This window comes from Scleropages formosus, chromosome 9, assembly GCF_900964775.1.
Source record: "Scleropages formosus chromosome 9, fSclFor1.1, whole genome shotgun sequence".
Taxonomy (NCBI): Eukaryota; Metazoa; Chordata; class Actinopteri; order Osteoglossiformes; family Osteoglossidae; genus Scleropages; species Scleropages formosus.
In genome coordinates this window covers 5,473,926-5,494,674 of record NC_041814.1, presented here as the reverse complement: position 1 = coordinate 5,494,674, position 20,749 = coordinate 5,473,926, and positions in this window count along the sequence as shown.

Here is a 20,749-nt window from a genome sequence, read left to right as displayed (position 1 = left end):
TGTTGTTACTGGTCACCACATAGCGTTTTTGTTCTCAATAAAAATTCAGGAAATATTCTTAGAGCATAACCTACATTAATGTTAACATCATTGCTAATGTGAATACACAGTAAAACAATAAACCAGCATAAAACTCCAGAGATTCCTGGTAAAAATATGATGGTTGCAAACAGAATTAAAGAAAAAGTATTAGTTTTATGTTCCATTTATTGCTCATGTTATCTTGGTAAAGATCATTATATTTCCATAGAATCTCTAAAAGAGTGTTTTTAAAAATGTGAAACTCCTTTGATACAAGTTTTTCCTCAAAACATTCAATTAAAATGTGTTCAGAGCAATAACAATTTCACATTAGAAATTGGTTCAGAACAGAAATGGATACCATATGAAAATCAAAGTAAAATATTTGGCCCTTACCAAAAACAAAAAACTTCATAGCTGAAACTTTTGCTTTCATTTGTTAACGTGTTATGTGTGAAATGCTTGGAAATAATATGTTAGCATGAGAAGTGGTAAAGTATTTTGACATGTATTATCTACTTAACTAAAGAACCTAGAGTTTTCAATCTTAAAAAAAAACATTAATGCATGTTGAAAAAAAAAAATAATTCACATCAAAGTCATAGTGCAAAGGTATCCAGTTTATATAGACAAATTAAATCGTGACAATGACCATAGAATATCATTCCCATTTTATCCAGCACATTCAGTGAGCTATGACCATACAAACAAAAAAGTATTACAGCTCCCAAGAGAAACTTAACCGAAACTCTTAAAAGTTCACAAAAACCCTTTACATGCACTAGTGATACTATTCATTAATAATGACTTGGTGATTTGTTTCACTTAAAAAAAAAAAAAAAAAAAACATTCATTATTTAAGAAAACATTACATAAAAGTATGTCTAGCCTGTTGCTTTTATAATTCCAGTCCTGGTTTTTTTTTTTAAAAAAACCCTTCAAACTGTAACCATGGATCTTGGGATTTCTTTAGCTATACTTTGGGAGAATTGTGCTGTTAGCCAAAACTATTGCCATCATGTTTTCAATAATAGTTTCACTCAAAGCTTCGTAAAACTATCTATAACATGAGACAGCTGGTAGAGTACTGGTCAGAACTACTGCCTAAATGTCGTAGGTACGATCTCCAACTGTAATACCCTTGAGCAAAATACTTACCCTAAATTGCTCCAGTAAAATTACCCAGCTGTATGAATGGGTAAATAACTGTAACCTTAACATTGTAAGCTGATTTGGGGAAAAGCATCTGCTAAATGAATAAATGTAAAACATTATTGTTTTGGATAACAGGATATTTAATAGTGAAAAATTCACATATACACTAAAAGGTACAATACCAGTTTCCCCCAAAGACATAATGTCCACTTCCTTTCCCAGCAGAACTACGTCTTACACCTGAAACACTGTTCTTTATTGGTATCAAGAAAACCACTAAACCACCTACTAAATTGAGGGCATTTGCTAATTTTGTAATAATATTAATAAGACCAAACATATTGCTGAGAGAATGAAGGCAGCTGACAGCATTGTTTGTCTTGTCCAGACATGGTCCCTCAGTGTCCCACACGAATGTCTGCTGGTCGCAGCTGCCTCTCTCCCTCTGCAAGGAAGATCTGCATGGCACGGTACAGCAAGTGAACACCCATCTCACAGCGCCGTTTCATTGGCCATGTGGACACCACCCCATAATAGTCTCCTCGCTTCTGATTTGTGAGCATCTTGAGGCCTATGGATTAGATGGCAATAAGACAGGAAAAATGTAAAAAGGATGCATAAAAGGTTAAAAAAAAAACCTCATTCATGTGACTTGCCACAAGACATACCAAAGGGGATGAAAAAACCTCTGTACACAAAATACCGTGATTGTGAGATCATCCTGGTTATGTACATGTGATGCTCTATAATGCAGCACATATAATCAAATACTTAGTCAGCATGAACATGAGCAAAAAAGCTTTAGAAAATGCTGATTAAATGCCATATAAGCATCTTTTATACATTATAATGTATACTGTAAATATGAACACAAATGTGGAAATGGAATATATCACATGACTTTTTGGAAAGTAAAGCCCCCAGAACAAAAGTTGTTTGTTCTTTTTTTTTTTTTTTGAAAAAACATCCTACACTGCATATTTTGAGCTCACATCACACACTCCAAGCCTGTGACACTGTATGGTATCAATGGCAAGAGGTAGGTATAATACAATATTGGAGCAGAAGTTACTTATTTCAGAACTTGTCAAAATGAAGTTTAAGAAGTACAGTTACACAATTTATTCCAATGAAATTGTTTTTAATGTTCTGAACCATTGGCAATCATAACAGTATCCATAAATTTTTAATTCAAGGAAAAACATTTTCTCAAATTATTTCTGTTCTCCCAATAAATTTTAGTCAGAGTAATCAAATAAATGCTAAACAAAAGACCACAGTCCACTAACTATTATAATTAATCCATATTTAGCTGACAACTTTGTTCAAGTGATTTACAAAGTTTGTATAATAAGCTACCTACTAACTTAATCCATTAATAAGACTGAGTCATTTTTATTAGAGCAATTCAGGGAAAGTACCGTGTTTAAGGGTACTACTACAGCAGGAACTAGGATTTCAGCCTGCACCCTTTGATTGCAAGGGAGCTACTACAGTACCTGCTGAAAAAAAGATACAGCTATATCATTAACTGTCCATTTAGCAAATGGGTTTATCTTAAATGACTGGCAACAGTTTACCCATTTTTATAGCTTTGTCAAAGTCAGGGTTGTGATGGTCCAGAGTCTTTTCTACAAACACAGAAGGTAGGTCTAAACAGGATACATCATGGATTTGACTACAGTCCATCACAGTTCAGAGTAAACACTTTGCATAAAGGCAATGCAGCATTGACAGAAGTGATATTCAAACTGGCAACTTTTACGTTATAAGTAATCTTAACTATAGGCTGTCTCACAGCTGATAGAGTGAAGATTTAATAAAAAATTAGATTAACTGCTACTGAGTCAAACCAAACTCTTAGCAACCACTTGTGTGGGTTTCAAGATAAGGGAGAGTGCAGAAGATGATTCTCATTTATTCACTTAGCAGACACTTTTTCTACAAAGCGACTTACAATAGATACTATGTAGTGTTACTAGCCCACACACCTTATTGACCAAGGTGACTAACAATATTGGAGTAGAAGTTACTTATTTCAGAACTTGTCAAAATAAGTTTAAAAAGTACAGAGTTGCCTCATTGCCTTCTTCACACATCACTGGAGTGTGGAAGGAATCCCATGTGAACACTGAGAACAGGCAAAATCTGCAGTCAGAGCCTGACTCAAAACCATGTCAAAATGCACAACCCAAGAGTGGTTGCACATTACCTGTTGCATCACTGTGCTAGTTACCAAAATAATAGACAAATGAAAAATGCCAGTCAGTTAAGTTGCTCCAAATTAAAATAAATGTAAAACCCTATAGGATCAGTCACATTCTGGAAACATTCTGCCTTACCCAGTCAGTCCACACACACACACACACACACACACACACACACACACACACACACACACACACACACACACAGAGTCTGACAGCGTTTGTCCCAAGTGGGGTCATGGCAAACTGGGGCCTAATCCAGGAACACAGGGTGCAAGGCTGGAGAGGGAGGGGTCACACCCTGGACAGGACACCAGTCCACCGCAAGGGACCCCAAGCAGGACTCAAACCCCAGACCCACCAGAGAGCAGGACCTGGTCAAGCCTGCTGTGCCACTGCATCCCCCTCAAGTAAATTGATTTCTATATAGCGCTCTTCTCACACAGGGACACAGAACATTGAACAAAGGGATAAGACAAAGAAATAAGATATCAGTTAAATTACTACATTATCCATGCAGTTATTAAAAGTATAAGTAAGCCTACTGGCCACAAAGGAAAGAAAGAAAAAAAAGCCTCTGGGAGTCCAGGTGCCAGTGGCTGACCACTGATCCTGGGCATCCTACATTAAAAAAAAAAGACTTTTAAGTCAATTTACAACCAAAAATAACATTGTACATGGGTGTTAACTTGATTTCCCAGTTAAATAGTGGTTATCTTATTGTTATCTAACTAGACAGTGATTCATTTAGGATACCAAAATTGCACTGTAGCAATTATTAGCTGGAAATTATATAGCTAGTTGATTCCTAGTAATGCTGTCTAATTTAGCTAAGTGATATTCCGTTGATGCTGAAGTTCTAATCTGAAAGCAAGCAGACCTTGTTAGTTAGTGAATAGTTTTAACCTAGCTACACAAATGAACTGCAGCTACTTATTGTAACATTTTTTTTTTACCGTGACTATGTAGTTCATGAAACGTGAGACTGACATCCTTTGGCTGACAATCACGTGTGAAGTATAGGTCAATATTTAGCAAGTATATGTTTTTTGGTCATGTAGACAATATGTACTTTATGGTTACAGTGGGTTGCAGCCAGTATATTTCTTAGATTGGAAATCATTGGAAATCTCACACATAATCAGAATGCTGATTCCAGTGAAATGACCTCCCTCTCTCGCTCAGAACTGCTGAATCTTTGTCTGCATTTAAAAACGGTCTCAAAACTCATCTCTTCCAGACTCACTTTGCCCATGATCTTAAGTTCACGTAAGGTATACATGTTCGTGATCAGGCTCTGATCAATCCTTTCCAGAGATACTCCTGCAATGTAATGTAAATGTTTATATGAATCTCCAAAAAAAAAAAAATAAAATAATACTAGGAAGGTGATTAGAAATCAGCGATATTCTGGTAAAGTTTTATGCAGCTACTTGTGTGATGAACATCGGTACGTATGGTGAAAGAAACAAACTGTACTTAAGAGTCATACATCTGCAGCTATGTCTCTTTCTCTGAAGGTAATGAACACATTTTAGTTTTTATGAAATGTACGTCGCTTTGGAAAAAAGCGTCTGCTAAATGAATATATGTAAATGTAATAATTTTTCCACAGCAGTATAAGTTGCTTTCAATATTAAATTACAACAAATGCCAAATAAGTTAGCAAATTAGTACTCATATATTTATTATAACATTACCACAAACACTTAGCATAATACTGCTCTGGGTGAAGCCTTTACCAAAAAAGGGAAATAGATAATTCACCAAAATGAAATAAAATTCACCTCTAAAAAATACAATTTCTGTCCACTGTTGTGGTTGACCTTTACTCACTTGTTTACAAACTATTAGAAATTAAAATATTAACTAACATGGAGTGTCATGGTGACACAACAGGTTTGTGTCTTATTGTGAATGGGCTGTGTAGTTCAAATTTGGCTGTCTGTGCCGTTTGAAAATTCTTCTCGTATTCACGTGGGTTTCCTCACACAGTCCTAAGAAATGTGTTTCATGTGAATTGGTGACTAATTTGTCTATAACATGGACAGCAATGTCCTGCAATGGATTGGCATCAAGACCAGGGTGTACCATGCTGCTCCCTGTGCTTCTAGGATAGGTTCCAGACCACCGTGACCCTGCATAGGATGTTTATTAAAATAAAAGAAAAAATATGAATGTGCCTTTTAAAACTTTCTAGAACTAAAATTAGATGTCTAATCCCAAGTGTGTAAGCAAATCAAAATACTCATGAAAAACAGTTTTTAATGTGTTTAAATATCTTTTAGTGTTTTATGCTGAATTAGTTTTTTCTTTTGCCATTTCTTGGTATTTTCATTAGTTACACCCAAAATCCAAACTCTATTAACACACTCCATATGTTTGAATTAATAAAATAGAAGCGATCTACTCAATAACTCAAAAACAATTTATATAGTCTCTTATATAATTCAACTCTCTTGATATGGAAGAAAATTAATTTGCAGGAAAAACTGGTAGCGTAGTGGTTAGAGATGGCTATAGTGGTTTGACCCAAAGCTCACATGTTCAAAAGAAGTGCAATGTGCAGAAGTTGCTCCAGTTCCTTACCAATCGCATCCACCATGCAAGCTTCGCGGGTGTACGCCTCAACAGGGATGACATTCTGGAAGCAATGCAGAGAGATGACCCCCAGGCCAGCCCTCCAGACCTGCAGGATATGCTGGACTTTGGAGCAAAGTTTCTGCGGCACATTGAACAAGAGAAGGAGAAAGAGAATTAGGAACAAAGTCAAGAGCATTGTCATAGGTCAAAATAAAAAAAACACACATAGGGCTGAATCCCACTGTTAAAACACCAAAGGTTTTCCAAAAGGCATATAACATTGATGGAGAGAATGCAGAAGCAATTTATATTTGAAAGCTGTGTCCGCATACTCGACATTAAGTCGAGCCTGTTCAGTGTGGGTGTTGGACTCCGCCAAGGTTGTGCCTTGTCTCCACTCCTGTTTGTGGTTTTCATGGACAGGATATCAAGGCGCAGTCGAGGTCAGGAGGGCATTCTGTGTGGGAGTCGGAAGGTGACGTCTCTGCTTTTTGCAGATGATGATGTCCTTTTGGCACCGTCACACGGCTGCCTCCAGCACGTACCGGAACGGTTTGCAGCCGAGTGTGAAGCGGTGGGGATGAGGATCAGCACCTCAAAGTCTGAGTCCATGGTTCTCTCACGGAAAAGGATGGTATGCCCCCTCCAGGTAAGGGGAGAGTTTTTGCCCCAGGTGGAGGAATTCAAGTATATTGGGGTCTTGTTCATGAGTGAGGGAAGAAGGGAGCATGAGATCGGCCACAGACTGGGAGCAGCGGCAGCAGTAATGGGGTTGCTGTACCGGACTGTAGTGGTGAAGGGGGAGCTGAACCATAAGGCGAAGCTCTCCATTTACCGGTTAATCTACAGCCCTACCCTCACCTGTGGTCATCAACTCTGGGTGATGACCGAAAGAATAAGATCGCGGATACAAGTGGCCGAAATGAGTTTTCTCTGCAGGGTGTTGGGACTGGAGTTCGGACATCTGAGAGGAGCTCAGAGTAGAGCTGCTACTCCTTCACATTGAGAGGAGCTAGTTGAGGTGGTTCGGGCATTTGATAAGGATGCCCCCTGGAGCCTCCCTTTAGAGGTATACCAGGCACGGCCAACTGGGATGAGGCCCCCGAGGTCGGCCCAGGACCCGCTGGAGGGATTACATCTCACAGTTGGCCTGGGAACGGCTGGGGATCCCCCAGGTTGAGCTGGAGGAAGTTGTGGGGGACAGGGGCAGCTGGGCCTCTCTGCTCTCCCTGCTGCCACCGCGACCCTTTTAGGACAAGCGGGACAGAAGATGGATGGATGGATGGAATTTAGAAAAAAAGATGGGACGGTATTTTTAAAGTTAGGGAAACACACTTTAATTCATACAATACGGACACGTAACAGCAAGCTGCCTTCTTCAGCCAATGTGTACATGTTATAAGGAGTGAAATAAATACAATGTGTATACCATGTGATAGGTTATGACATCATTGGATGAACAGAGCAATACTGAAATATTCACATGGTCTGTGCAGTTGTTGGTCCAATGATGTCATAACCTCTCACATGGTCTACATACTGTACTTTTGTCACTCCTCACAAAATGTACACATATGCTGAAGAAGGCATCTTGTTGAAACATGTCCATACTGTACAGATTCATTTGTTTTATTAAGCTTGAGTGTGCTTTCCCGTCTTTTTTCAACGTGTATATTGTTTCTCATTTTGCTACTGATCACCAACACTCATGAACACCAAACATAAATTGTAAACACTGGGGAAGTGAGTTGCATTAAGGCAATCCCAGTTGTCTTTACTGAGCCTGGGCACATTTTCCTTTCACTCTGCAAGATGCAGAAATTTTGACTAAAGGAATTCTTATTTAAAATCAATAAATGAGAACTGTTTGTATCTTCCAAAATTTGTAAATCAATCATATCAATGTACATTCATTAAAAGAAACCTGCAGATCACAGAAAACAGCATTCTACCAATGCACTATCAACCTCTAATTATGTGCCCACCATCTACACCTTGACACATCAATAGTGTTTTGGTATACATGTTAATAAATGTAATGGGCAAAGAAATAAATCAATCAAATCAAAGTCAATCTAATATATTTATTAAATATGATTCACCTTTGAGGTCTTGTCTCCTTTGTAATAGTCCAGGGCTTCATACAAGTGGCTGTAAGGGCGAGAGCGTTTCCCCTTGCCTATGTAGAAGACAGCCTTGATGAAGATCTGGAAACATTCTATAGGTGTCACAGACATACTGCGACAGGGGAGGTTTTTGGTAACTCTGCAGGAGGAAACAAAAGTCAGAAATGCATGGCCACATCACAAAACTGCTGTTAAAGAAAATTCTAAGACAGCAACTGAGTACACTTATGCATAGGAGTGCAAAGAAACCTGGCATTCTGGCTCACCTTGGGTCAAGGAGCAAGTAGTTGAAGCTGGACTTAATGATGCCCTCCCGCCACTTTCTGTTCTGGTCTGGTTGGTCAAACTGCTGACACAGTGCCAGTTCATCAGCTTGGCAGTCAGGCAGAGTGAAGGTATGTAGTGCACTAGCAAGCTCTACACTGTATCCTGCTTGGAAAAAATTCAAAATGGTTAAAGTTAATTGTTTTAACTGGTTTAGTTTTGTGCATTAAGATGCACAAAATGCTATTTCAAAAACAATGGTTTCATACAGTGGGAATCTTGGATTTATCAAATATAAAGTAAAAAAAGGAAAATCTGTTTATTAACACCATTATTATTGATCACTAGCTATGAATCATCAAAGAACTTACCTGGATTGTGCACAACAGGCTGCCTGTTTATGGCCTCCTGCTGCAGCTGACGTAGTTTCTGGATGTATAGTGGTCGGGTCAAAATGCTGATGGGTCCTGGGTCTTCTCCCAGATCCTTTAACCTGTTCCTCAGTTCCTTGTCAGTCAGTCCCGAGACATCGGGCAAATTGTCCTTCTGGGGTTGAACACTTTCCTTCCCTTTCTTTGGGCTGAGCTGCAGATAACGCCAATCGTACAGTATGGTGTCCTCGCTGGTGGCAGTGCTGGTGTCAGAGTTGAGGGTTATGTTGGCTGTGGGTGGCACATGACACTCAATAAGTTCGTGGCCCTCCTCAAAATCAGTATAGAGGTATTCCACGGGTTCCTCCTGGTCAAGGATCAGAGGCTGCCCGCCAGCAGTGTAGGAAAGATTAGCTAAGCTCTGGGGCTTGTGGCACGCTGAGAGCCTACTGATGCTGTATCGAGGGGTGCATCCTGATGCTGGAGTTGCAAGTGGATTGCTCCGTGCCTCTGGTGAACTGCAGTCGTTCTTAGCCATCGGCATGGGTCCAGCCTCTGACTGAGAGTCCCCAGACAGCTTGTCATCTGTGATCCAAGGCTCTTGTGTACTGGATCTAAGACAGAATACTTCTTCTTGTGAATCAGCAGAGTTCAACTGATTACTGGACTTCACCTTATCTGAAGAGGACAAATCATCTGTTAGAAACTCACCCACATCGGTGGCAGCAGCACCCGGACAAACTAACAGACTCTGCGATGAATCAGTTAAGCCTTCACCACTCTCCTTCTCCAGGATCACGGTATCAGCTGCACTACCAGAGATTATGAGTGTATCTGCTTGACTGTCACCCACATTGGTGGCAGCAGCACCAGAACAAACTAACAGACTCTTTGATGAATCCGTTAAGCCTTCACCACTCTCCTTCCTCAGGATAACAGTATCAGCTGCACTACCAGAGATTATGAGTGTGTCTGCTTGACTGTCAAGTGTAAGGGTGTTGGTCTGAGTGGTCTTGTAACTCTGCACAGTGGAATCAGCAAAGTTGGGCTCTCCTCTCTCTGAATTCACAGGAGTGCCGTGAAGGCTGGATGGCATGCTGTCATGTACTCGGCTGCCATTCTGCATCCTGGTGCGGGAACGATGCAAGCGCACTGGCGTAGGTAAGGTGTCCTCAAATAAGGATGAAGTAGAGGACAAGATCTTGGTACCTGAGTTGCTGTTATTCCTCAGGGAGCAGCGGCTGAGTCTGGACCGGGTCCTCCCAGTAACAAAGGGGCTTGGGGTCAGAGGCAGCACAACTTCCTGTCCATCACACACAAACATGGCTTTGAAGGCACCCACAACCCCTCTAACCATTTCTCCATCAGCAGGCAGCGGCTCTGCCCATTCCCCCAGGTTGTCCGAAGGTTCCTTATTTACATCCTTCAGATCCCTATCTTTAAGTTTTCTAAAAGGGGTTTCAGGAGAAAGTGTCAGGTCCTTCATCATGGGAAAAAGACCTAAATCTGTGGCAGCCAAACCTTGGACACCTTGTTTGAACTCATCAGACAAGTTTGTGTCTAATCCCAGTTTGCCAGGACTATCAGTACTGAACACTCCATCTGCCGCTGGTGGTTGATGCTGTGAAGCTGCTTTGTATTCTGAAAGTGACAAGGGTTCTCCTGCTGAATCATTATCCTGACAGGCGGTCTCTCTTGTTTCACTACTGTCATTCCCAGGTGAAGCATCCTTGTGATGGCAGGAAAGTCCTACAGCAGTAGTATAATGGTCACTATCACAATTACTATACTCACTAGTCCCACTGCTGGAGCAGGAGGCGGGTTCAACAGGATTCTTTACTTCAGCCAGTTGCCCATCATCTCCTGCTCCCTCTTCCTCCTCCTCCAGCCAATGTCCAGCTACAGTTTTATCCAAGTCTGGGCTAGCACAATGGCGGTCACGAGAAAAGACAAAAACATGATCAGGAGAAGTAACATCAATTCCCTGATTCTGCAACACAGTAGCCATGCGCTCTGAATTCAGGAATTCTGGGTATTCAGAGAAGTCAACTGTAATGTCTTCTGAGGAGTGACTGCCCTGGTGTTCAAGCTGTTGGGGAGACTCAGCATCAAATACATTGAAGTACTCGTCCACATCTTTGAAGCTTATACTTTTAGGGCTAGTGCAATGTGAGAAAGAGGATGAGCCCAGTGTAAGGAAAGAAGCGTTTGAAGTTTTATGGATCACTGGATCTTTAGGTTGATTCATATGGTAGTCCACAAGCGGTGCTTCCTCATCTACAATGGGTAAGATCTCAGAGAGAGCTCCTGGACCTCCGGCTGACATCCGAGTGCTGCTGAACAGAGATGGAGCTGCAGGATCCCAGTCCAACTCTCTGTCAGATAGTGCTGACAGATGAGACCTGCCTCTCCAACTGGGCCTGCTACTGATCTGAGAGAGGTGCAGCAAGGAGGAGCGCCGTGTGCTACTGAGTGGTCCATCCTCAAAATCACTCAGTAGGGACTGCAGGCCAATACTATCTCTGCCATCTTGGCCATGATAAAAGGCTGCAAAGAAAAGATTAGAAGGTTATGTTATATGTGCAACAGCAACAACAAAAGACAACTGTTCTTTTTCTAATTGCCCCTTTTTCATCTTACAGTACTGAAACTGGGGTACATCCTCATGTTCGACCTCCAAAGCGTCCCAGGAATGATATTCCTGCAGGAGCCGTGCACATCTTCGGTTTTCCTGTTGTTTTGCTAGATCAGCAGCTTTATTCCCATCCTGAGGAGGAGGAAAGTTTGGATAAAATTGTTTCAGTTTTCAAACCAAGATTACAAAAGATGAACTGCTTCATATTCATGAAAGGATAAAGATACAGATACGCGTTGCTTAAAAATGGGGATACATTCTGAGAAATGCATTGTTAGGCGATTTCTTCGTTTTGTGGACATAAGTGTACTTACACAAACCTAGATAGTATAGCCTTGATGCAGTCAAGAGACATGGTAAAAACGAGATTTATGATGCTGCTGCCGGTGTAACACAGCATACTATTTTACAGTAAACTTTTTTCCATAAGTAGAAAGAGCATACTCTAAATAAAGATAAAAAGTACTTGAGCTATACTTTTATATGACTGGCAGTACGGTAGGTTTGTTTACAGCAGCACCACCACAAACATGTGAGTAACATATTGCTCTACGACGTTACGATGGCTACGACGTCGCTAGTTGATAGGAATATTTCAGCCCCATTATAATCTTTTAGGACTACCGTCGTATATGCGGTAAGTCATTAAGCGGCACATGACTCTATTTAGCTACATTTAACTGACCCATGCAGTTTTAAAACAATGGCAGTTAAACTGAAGGCCCACATGCATGAGCTCCTCACAAGGGCATGCATGCTCAAGAAGTTGGACAAGAAGACCTCTGATATTCATTGTCCATGAATTTGGAAGACTATGTGCTTAGAGATTACCTCTTTTTGGTGGGTTTCTACAGCCAGCAGGAAAGTCTTTGCTGTCTGTGCTTAAGTATTTTTAGGACTCATTGATAAATACTGAAAAAAATGTACAGCAAAAAAAAAAAAAAAAATGTAACAAAAACATATCTTACCTGGTCCTCTAAGTTGGGATTTCCCCCATTCTGCAGAAGGAGTTTCAGGTTCTGGTAGCAACCCCATAAAGCAGCAATGTGCACAGGGGTCAGGTCCTCCACAGATCTAAGAAACAATAAGTACATTGCTCTTACACACAGGAGTGCATATGCAGGTTTTGATAACTTTTATGAAGTAATGAGAGGGATATTATAACTTACATTACACGGGTGCCCAGACTATGTGATCCACCATACATTGGGGTCCATACCATGTAATCTACCTAACAATGGGATCTACACCATTGTGTGATCCACCTTACACTGAGGTCCATACTGTGTGACCCAAACATCACTGGGGCTCTCACATCATGTAACCTATTTAACATTAGGGGTCTGTACCATGTGATCCACTGTACATTGGAGACCACACGATGTAACCTACCTCACATTGGGGTCCGCACCATACTGCAGGAGCAATTTCAGGCAGCGGATCCTCTTCTCTGTCTCTTTGCCCGCTGCCAGGTGCACAGCTGCCACCCCCTTCGGAAGGACCAGATTAGGACTGGCCCCCTGCAGGAGCAGGGCCTCCACCACCCTAGAAGGGAACACAAAAGCACTGTTGATCAGTCCAATTCACGCAGGACATGAGCTCCTGGCATTAAGTTACAACCTAGTGGACTCAAAGCATGATGATGGGGCAACATTGTACGTGCATTGAGGGAATCAGCCAAGTGCTCATCTTATCTGCTGTGACACGTTGCGTCATTGCTGATTCACATGGTATTTGAATTTGTGCCATACAATAAATGATTGGCAATGCGGCCAGCAGAGAGTCCGTACCTGGGTTCGCCCTCATTCACTGCCTTGCACAGCTGCAGTGCCAGACTTTTTCTGCTCGCGTGCATCGTCGCTCTTCTCCGACCGACGACGTGTCTCGAGCTGCTCGCTAGCTGCCTAGTCAGCCTAGTAGTACTAGTGTTTCATAACCGAACGGGACCGGGCAGCAGCTCGTCGTAAGCTGCTCTAATACTAACTGCACTATTGTAACGCTAACTACTAACGATCGTAACAATTTAGCACACGCCAGCTGTGATATAGATTCTCATTTTGATCCCTGCATAAATCCTAAAACGGAATGTGAGAATGCGAGTGTTATTTATCAATACAAGGCGTCCATCTTTTTTAGATATTAAAATTCCCTCCGATTTTAGAGACCGCCCCCTTCATCTTAATTCCCGCCCACACCAGATTGCCATAGGCTCAAGGCTCCGCCAGCTTTCTCCGGAGAACCACTCACATTGTTCATTTCAACGGGAAATCTGTTTGTTTTACAAGTTTACTTTGCACGGAAATGGAAATGTCGTCACTTCCTGGAATTACGGCGCCGATGGGAAATTTCAGTGGGAGAGACAAAGTGAAGGCTATCTGCTTGATGTCGCCGTAGTAGCGCAAATCAGTGCCCTCAGTCCCAGGGCCATTTTTCCTCAAGATTTGTAATCCAACTTTTTAGAAGGAAAAAAAAAAAAAAAAAAAACTATCAGAATGGAATACCAGCCCACCAGTGTCTGGGTCCGTACACTACAACTCCGCAGGTAAACATTTCTCCATTCATCATTTCCGACAAATATTTTTTCAATACGTCATAAATCCTAAAAATTGTCATGTCAACGATAAATTCAGAAATAAAACAATAAAATCAATAAAACCAACTAATATAAAGACAGTATGACAGGACCTTTAGACACAAAAACATACCCCAGGCAAAACCATAAATAATTAAAAGGAATTTACCTGGTAACTCCAGTAATGCTCAAGGGTGAAGGGACAGTCCCCTGGCCTGTTCCTAGGGTGTTACCATACACCTTACCTACTGTTCTTTGGTGTTTTCCTTTTCACAACATGTCTCCCCTACTGAAATTTTGGTATAACAAGTACACACACACACACATTTTCAGAACCGCTTGTCCCGTACAGGGTCACGGGGAACCGGAGCCTACCCGGCAACACAGGGCGTAAGGCCGGAGGGGGAGGGGACACACCCAGGACGGGACGCCAGTCCGTCGCAAGGCACCCCAAGCGGGACTCGAACCCCAGACCCACCGGAAAGCAGGACTGTGGTTCAACCCACTGCGCCACCGCACCCCCATCGGTATAACAAGTAAATGATACAAATACATCTGATCAAATATACAAACACAATTAAGGAAATTAATAAACACCCACACAGAGTAAAGTAACCTACACTACACTAAAACATAAAATAAAAAAACAACAATGACAGTGTTGTGTATATATAAACATGCTGCAGCGCCGATGCGTAGGCGCATGTGCATTGCGCTTGTGTGTGAAATAAAGTTGACACGTTCTGTTCCACTGAACCTCGTGTGGACCTTGTTGCTTTACGGATTGCGGACATAACAACTGGCGACGAGGATGGGATGCTTACAGTAGGATGGGACCCTGAATGCGGAGGTAGTCCAACTGTATCGATACAGAATTCTGACTAGCCGCGTTCGGATAAAAGCACCCCGCGCACTGACGGCGGTCCGGCGAAGAACATCAAGATGGCAGGCTTTATTGGACAGATTGAGGCTTATAACAAGAACGCTTCGTGGGACAATTATTATGACAGGTTTGAACAATTTTGTATGGCAAATAGCATCGACGAAAATAAAAAAAGTTGCAACCTTATTAGCAGTAATAGGTGATGAAGCCTACGCGCTTCTGCGGATGCTGTTAGCTCCCGAAAAGCCTGCCGCCAAGAGCTACACTACCATTATTAAGACACTGAAGGAGGAATTATCGCCAGCTCCATTAACGATTGCAGAACGCTTTAGATTCTACTCAACAACTCAGGAACCACAGGAGAGTGTAGCAGAATTTGAAGCCAAGGTATGACGTCTGACAGAAAAATGTGAGTTTAAAACTTTTCTAGATGAAACACTAAGAGACACGTTTGTTTGTGGGCTCCAATCTGAAGCTATCCAAAGAAAGTTACTAACTGAAAAGGATCTGACATTAAGAAGGGCTATAGAGATTGAAGTGGTGATGGAAGCGGCTCAAAAAGATGCCCAGGCTTTAGCGCTGTCAAAGACTGCTGGTGCTAACCACAACCCAGGCACATCCAACACCGAGGTGCATCGCATGGATCCCAGTAGAACCCTGAAACAGAGCAATAGGGGTAAATGAAAGTCGGACCGATTCAGGGTATGCCACCGTTGTTGAGGCTCAAATCATGCTCCCCAAACCTGTTCCTATAGGGACAAGTCTTGTAATGCCTGCCAACAGGGAGGCCACAAGGCAAGCATGTGCCATGAGAAGAAACCCCAATCAGGCCAGAGCGAGCAAGTGCACACCATGCATAACTCAGATGACAGCAGTGCTAGTGATTTAGAGGACCCAGCACCACAATCCATTCAAAAACTAATGTATAGTTACACAGCGGTTGAGCCAGTCATGCATATGGTAAAGGTCGAGGACAAACTCCTGGAGATGAAGATTGATGCCGCTTTGGGGGTGAGCGTTATAAACCAAGGAGAGTTTCACCAGACATTTCTTGGGCTCCCCACCCTCAAGACCAAGATGTCCCTGACAGTCTATTCTGGTTAAAAGTTGGAGGTGGTCCAGAAGGCTAAGGTGCAGGTTGAAGAACTAAAGAAGTTGTTTGCTCTAGACCTATACATGGTTAAAGGGACTGGACCTCCACTGTTTCGAAGGGAATGGTTATGTAAGATGGCAGACTGGGAAACGGTCCAGAGAGTTTTTGGCGTTGATCCTAGAGTCGAATGGTCATAAAGGGGCAACATGTCGTATCATGACGTACGGAGTAAGAGTCCATTGCGAGAAATGGTACAGAAATACCTAATGGTCTTTGACAAGAAACTGGGACAATTAAAGTGCATTAAAGCAAAGTTGCAGTTAAAAGAAGGAGCAGTTCTGCAGTTTCATAAAGCTCGGCCGGTCTCATTCGCCAGACGACCTATGGTAGAACAGGGATTGTTAGAGCTGGAGACAGAAGGCATAATTCACAGTGTCCAGTCCTCCGACATGGCTGCTCCTATTGTGACCCCTTTCAAACGAGATGGTAAGGTGTGTGGAGACTTTTCAGTGACAATTAACCCGGTACTCCAGATGCCAGTATACCCGCTGCCGCGGATCGAAGAAAAATTTGCGAAACTCGCAGAGGAAACAGTGTTCACTACACTCGACCTGGCATCGGCATACTTACAGATGGAGGTGGAGGAAGAATCCAGCCACTTGTTAACTGTGAATACTCACCTGGGTCTGAAATGCTACAAGCGTCTGGTTTTTTGGGGTAGCCTCCGCCCCTATGCTATGGCAACAGGCCATGGACCAAATATTACGAGACATTCCCCAAACACAATGCTACCCTGACGATATAATCATCACAGGGCGGACTGAGGCAGAACATTGGACCAACCTGCATCTAGTAATGCCACGCTTACAGGTGTATGGACTAAGACTGAATGGGGATAAGTGTATTTTCGGAGCATCCAAGGTGCACTATGTCGGACACGTGATTGACAAAGAGGGGTTACATAAGTCAAAAGGAAAGGTGAGAGCATTGCTTGATACTCCGCCTCCCAAAGACGTGCAGCAAGTACGAGCTTTCTGTGGTATGCTCAATTACAACAGATCGTTTATACCCAATCTGTCAGAGATTTTACATCGTTTGAACCACTTATTGAGAGAAGACAATCGATTTGTATGGGGTAACCGAGAACAACAAGCTAAGGAACTGGTGGCTTTAGAGCAGGTGCCATGTCATTTCGATCCTCAGTTGCCAGTCTGTCTGTCTGTAGATAGCTTGTCGTATGGTTTAGGTGCCACCCACAAGGTCCGACGTTGGGGTTGGGTGCAATGTGTACCAGGCGGTGGGGGAGCAGGGTGGCGCATGGCATCACGGCCCCTTGTGACAGAAACTGGCTCTTGGTATGTGGAATGTTACCTCACTGGGGGTGGAGGAGCTGGAACTGGTGCGGGAGGTTGAGAAATACCAACTAGATATAGTTGGGCTCACTTCCACTCACAGTGTTGGCTCTGGAACCAAAGTCCTTGATAGGGGGTGGTCCCTTTCCTACTCAGGAGTTGCACAGGGTGAGAGGTGCCGGGCAGGTGTGGGGATACTCAAAACCCCCGGCTGGCTGCCATACAGTTGGAGTTTGACCCGGTGGATGAGAGGGTTGCCTCAGTGTGACTTAGGGGCGCAGAAAGGAAAACTTTGAATGTTGTGTGTGCTTGTGCACCAAACAGCAGTTCAGAGTATTTGATCTTATTGGAGAAGGTGGGTGGGGTTCTGGACAGGGCCCCACCTACAGACTCCATTGTCCTGCTGGGGGACTTCAATGCTCACGTTGGCAGTGACTGGGAAATCTGGTGGGGGGTGATTGGGAAGAATGACTTGTCCAATCTGAACCGGAATGGTGAGATGTTATTGGACTTCTGTGCTCATCATGGTTTGTCCATAACAAACACCATGTTCGAACACAAGGATGCTCAAATGTGTACTTGGTACCAGAGCTCCTTGGGCCAAAGGTCAATGATCAACTTTGTAGTCGTTTCATCTGACTTGAGGCCATATGTTCTGTACACTTGGGTGAAGAGAAGTGCTGAGCTGTCAACCGATCACCATCTGGTGGTGAGTTGGATCAGATGGCAGGGAAAACTGATGGATGGACCCGGTAGGCCCAGACAATTAATGAGGGTGTGCTGGGAATGACTGTCGGAGGACCTTGTCTGGAATGATTTTAACTCACAACTCCGGGAGAGCTTCTCCCATGTCCTGGAGGAGGTAGGGGACATGGAGTCTGAATGGACTCTGTTCAAAACTTCCATTGTGGAAGCAGCCAGGCACAGCTGTGGCCAAAAGCTTGTTGGTGCCAGCCAGGGCGGCAACCTGAGAATCCGCTGGTAGACCCCGGTGGTGAAGGAAGCCGTCAAGCTGAAGAAGGAGGCCTTTAGGGCCTGGTTGGCTCTGGGGACTCCTGACTCAGCAGACAAGTACCGGCAGGCGAAAAAGGCAGGAGCGACTGTGGTTGCAGAAGCGAAATCGAGGGCATGGAGAGGAGTTTGGAGAGGCCATGGAAAATGACTATCGGTCTGCTTCAAAGAGGTTCTGGAGAACCATCTGGCAGCTCAGAAAGGGGTCGGAGGAGCTTCGCTCAGACTGTGCTCAGCAGGAGTGGAGAAACTCTGGACTCTGATGAGGACATTGTCGGGAGGTGGAAGGAGCACTTTGAAGAACTCTTTAACCCAAGTGATATGCCTCCCTTACAGGAGTCAGGGCCAGAGGCTTCCGGACTGCCAGAGTCCATTTCCCTGGTGGAAGTCACTGAGGTAGTTGGTAGCTCCACGGTGGCAAAGCACCGGGGGGGTGGATGAGATTTGCCTGGAACTGCATAAGGCCCTGGATGTCATGGCTGTCACACCTCTGCAATGTTGCATGGACCTCGGGGATAGTGCCTTTGGATTGTGGACTGGAGAGTGTGTGCCAACTATCGGGGTATCACACTTCTCAGTCTCCCTGGGAAAGTCTGTGCCAGCGGGCTGGAGATGAGGCTCCGGCCGATAGTTGAACCTCAGATTGAAGAGGGACAATGCGGATTCCACCCTGGCCGTGGAACAGTGGACCAGCTTTTTACCCTCTCACAGATAATTGAAGGGGCATGGGAGTTTGCTATTCCAGTCTACATGTGTTTTGTGGACTTGGAGAAGGTCTATTACCGTGTTCCCCAGGAAATTCTGTACAAGGTGCTTCGGGAGTATGGGGTACTGGGGCCACTACTGCGGGCCATTCAGTCTCTGTACATACAAAGCGAAAACTGTGTCCGCACACTTGGCATTAAGTCAAGCCTGTTCAATGTGGGTGTTGGACTCCGCCAAGGTTGTGTCTTGTCTCCACTCCTGTTTGTGGTCTTCATGGACAGGATATCAAGGTGCAGCCGATGCCAGGAGGGCATTCTTTGTGGGAGTCGGAAGGTGTCTATCCTGTGTTTTATGTACCTATTTGAACGATGAACCTCGGTGCAGCAAGTGGTAGGTAACAAACTAGGTTTGCTTGAGACTTTCATGTCTGCAGCTATGTCTCCTTCTCTTAATGTAATGCATAAATTGTACTTCTGCTGAGATGTACGTTGCTTTAGACAAAAGCATCTGCTTTATAAATGTAAATGTAAATGTAAATAGATGTAAATGTGACGTCTCTGCTTTTTGCGGATGATGTTGTCCTTTTGGCACCGTCACATGGTTGCCTCCAACACGCACTGGAGCGGTTTGCAGCCAAGCGTGAAGCGGCTGGGATGAGGATCAGCACCTCAAAGTCTGAGTCCATGGTTCTTTCATGTTGCCCTTGAGCAAGATACACCTGCCCCTCACAGAATTAATTCATTGGATTTTATCACCCTGTCAGGCAACATCTTGTTCCAAAGGTATCAAATGGAAATAAATATATTTTAAAAATTTGTACTTTTCAGTGTCTTTGCTGTCTTACTCAATGCCTTTCATAATTTTCCTTCAACATATCAGACATTGAACATTTGGCTCACAGGTAATTATGGAATAAAGTTCACAAGATCACTGCCTATGTCCTTCATTCTGCAAACCACAGACACTCTCCTGTTAGAAGCGCTGTGCTGTTAACATCTGTAGTAAAGTCAATAAATGCTAAAACTGGCCACTATGTGGTGTTCCTATGGTTGTATGACAGCCATTTTTAGAAGCTCTTGACTGTAACATGAATGGTAAAAGATAGTCATTTGATAGTGAGATTAAGGTTTTATTACTGACAGTGGTAATTATATACATGATAATTTTAATGCTAACACACTAGTTTTAGCTAGAAAACAGATTGACATTACTGAGGGGGAAAAACCCTTATGTTTTTGAGATAGCAAGTGTTTCTCTTGGTCCAATACCATATCTCTTGTGGAAATAATAATACCGAAATGAGCAAAAATACAGCTGTCTGAAAAAAAGGGTATTATTGTCATTGACAGCAGAAATTTTTCCATTTTACATGACTCCATCATTGAAGGGATGAGTGTACTTACCCTGAGATAGGAGTTAGAACACCTTGATGTTTAAATAGGTTAATGGTAGAGTTTTAAAAAAAAAAAAAAAAAAAACATAAGTAGCCTTGCAAAAAAGGTTTCCACTAAGTAAATAACCAGTACCTATCTGCAGTTAACATGGACGTATTCGAAACGTTATAGTAGAGCAGCCAGTCAACTGCCAGGAGCAGTTTGACGCGGCGTTCAGGAGGCCTTCAGGGTGGTTCATGTACTGCACATATGGCAGATTGTCAGAATCCCCCACCTGCACATCAGAGCAGCTGTCAAAAAGAAGGAACTAGCCTGGTTCTTACAATTATAAACTGAAAACAAAATGCTTGACTTCCTTCTAATGAAGCTCTTTATTA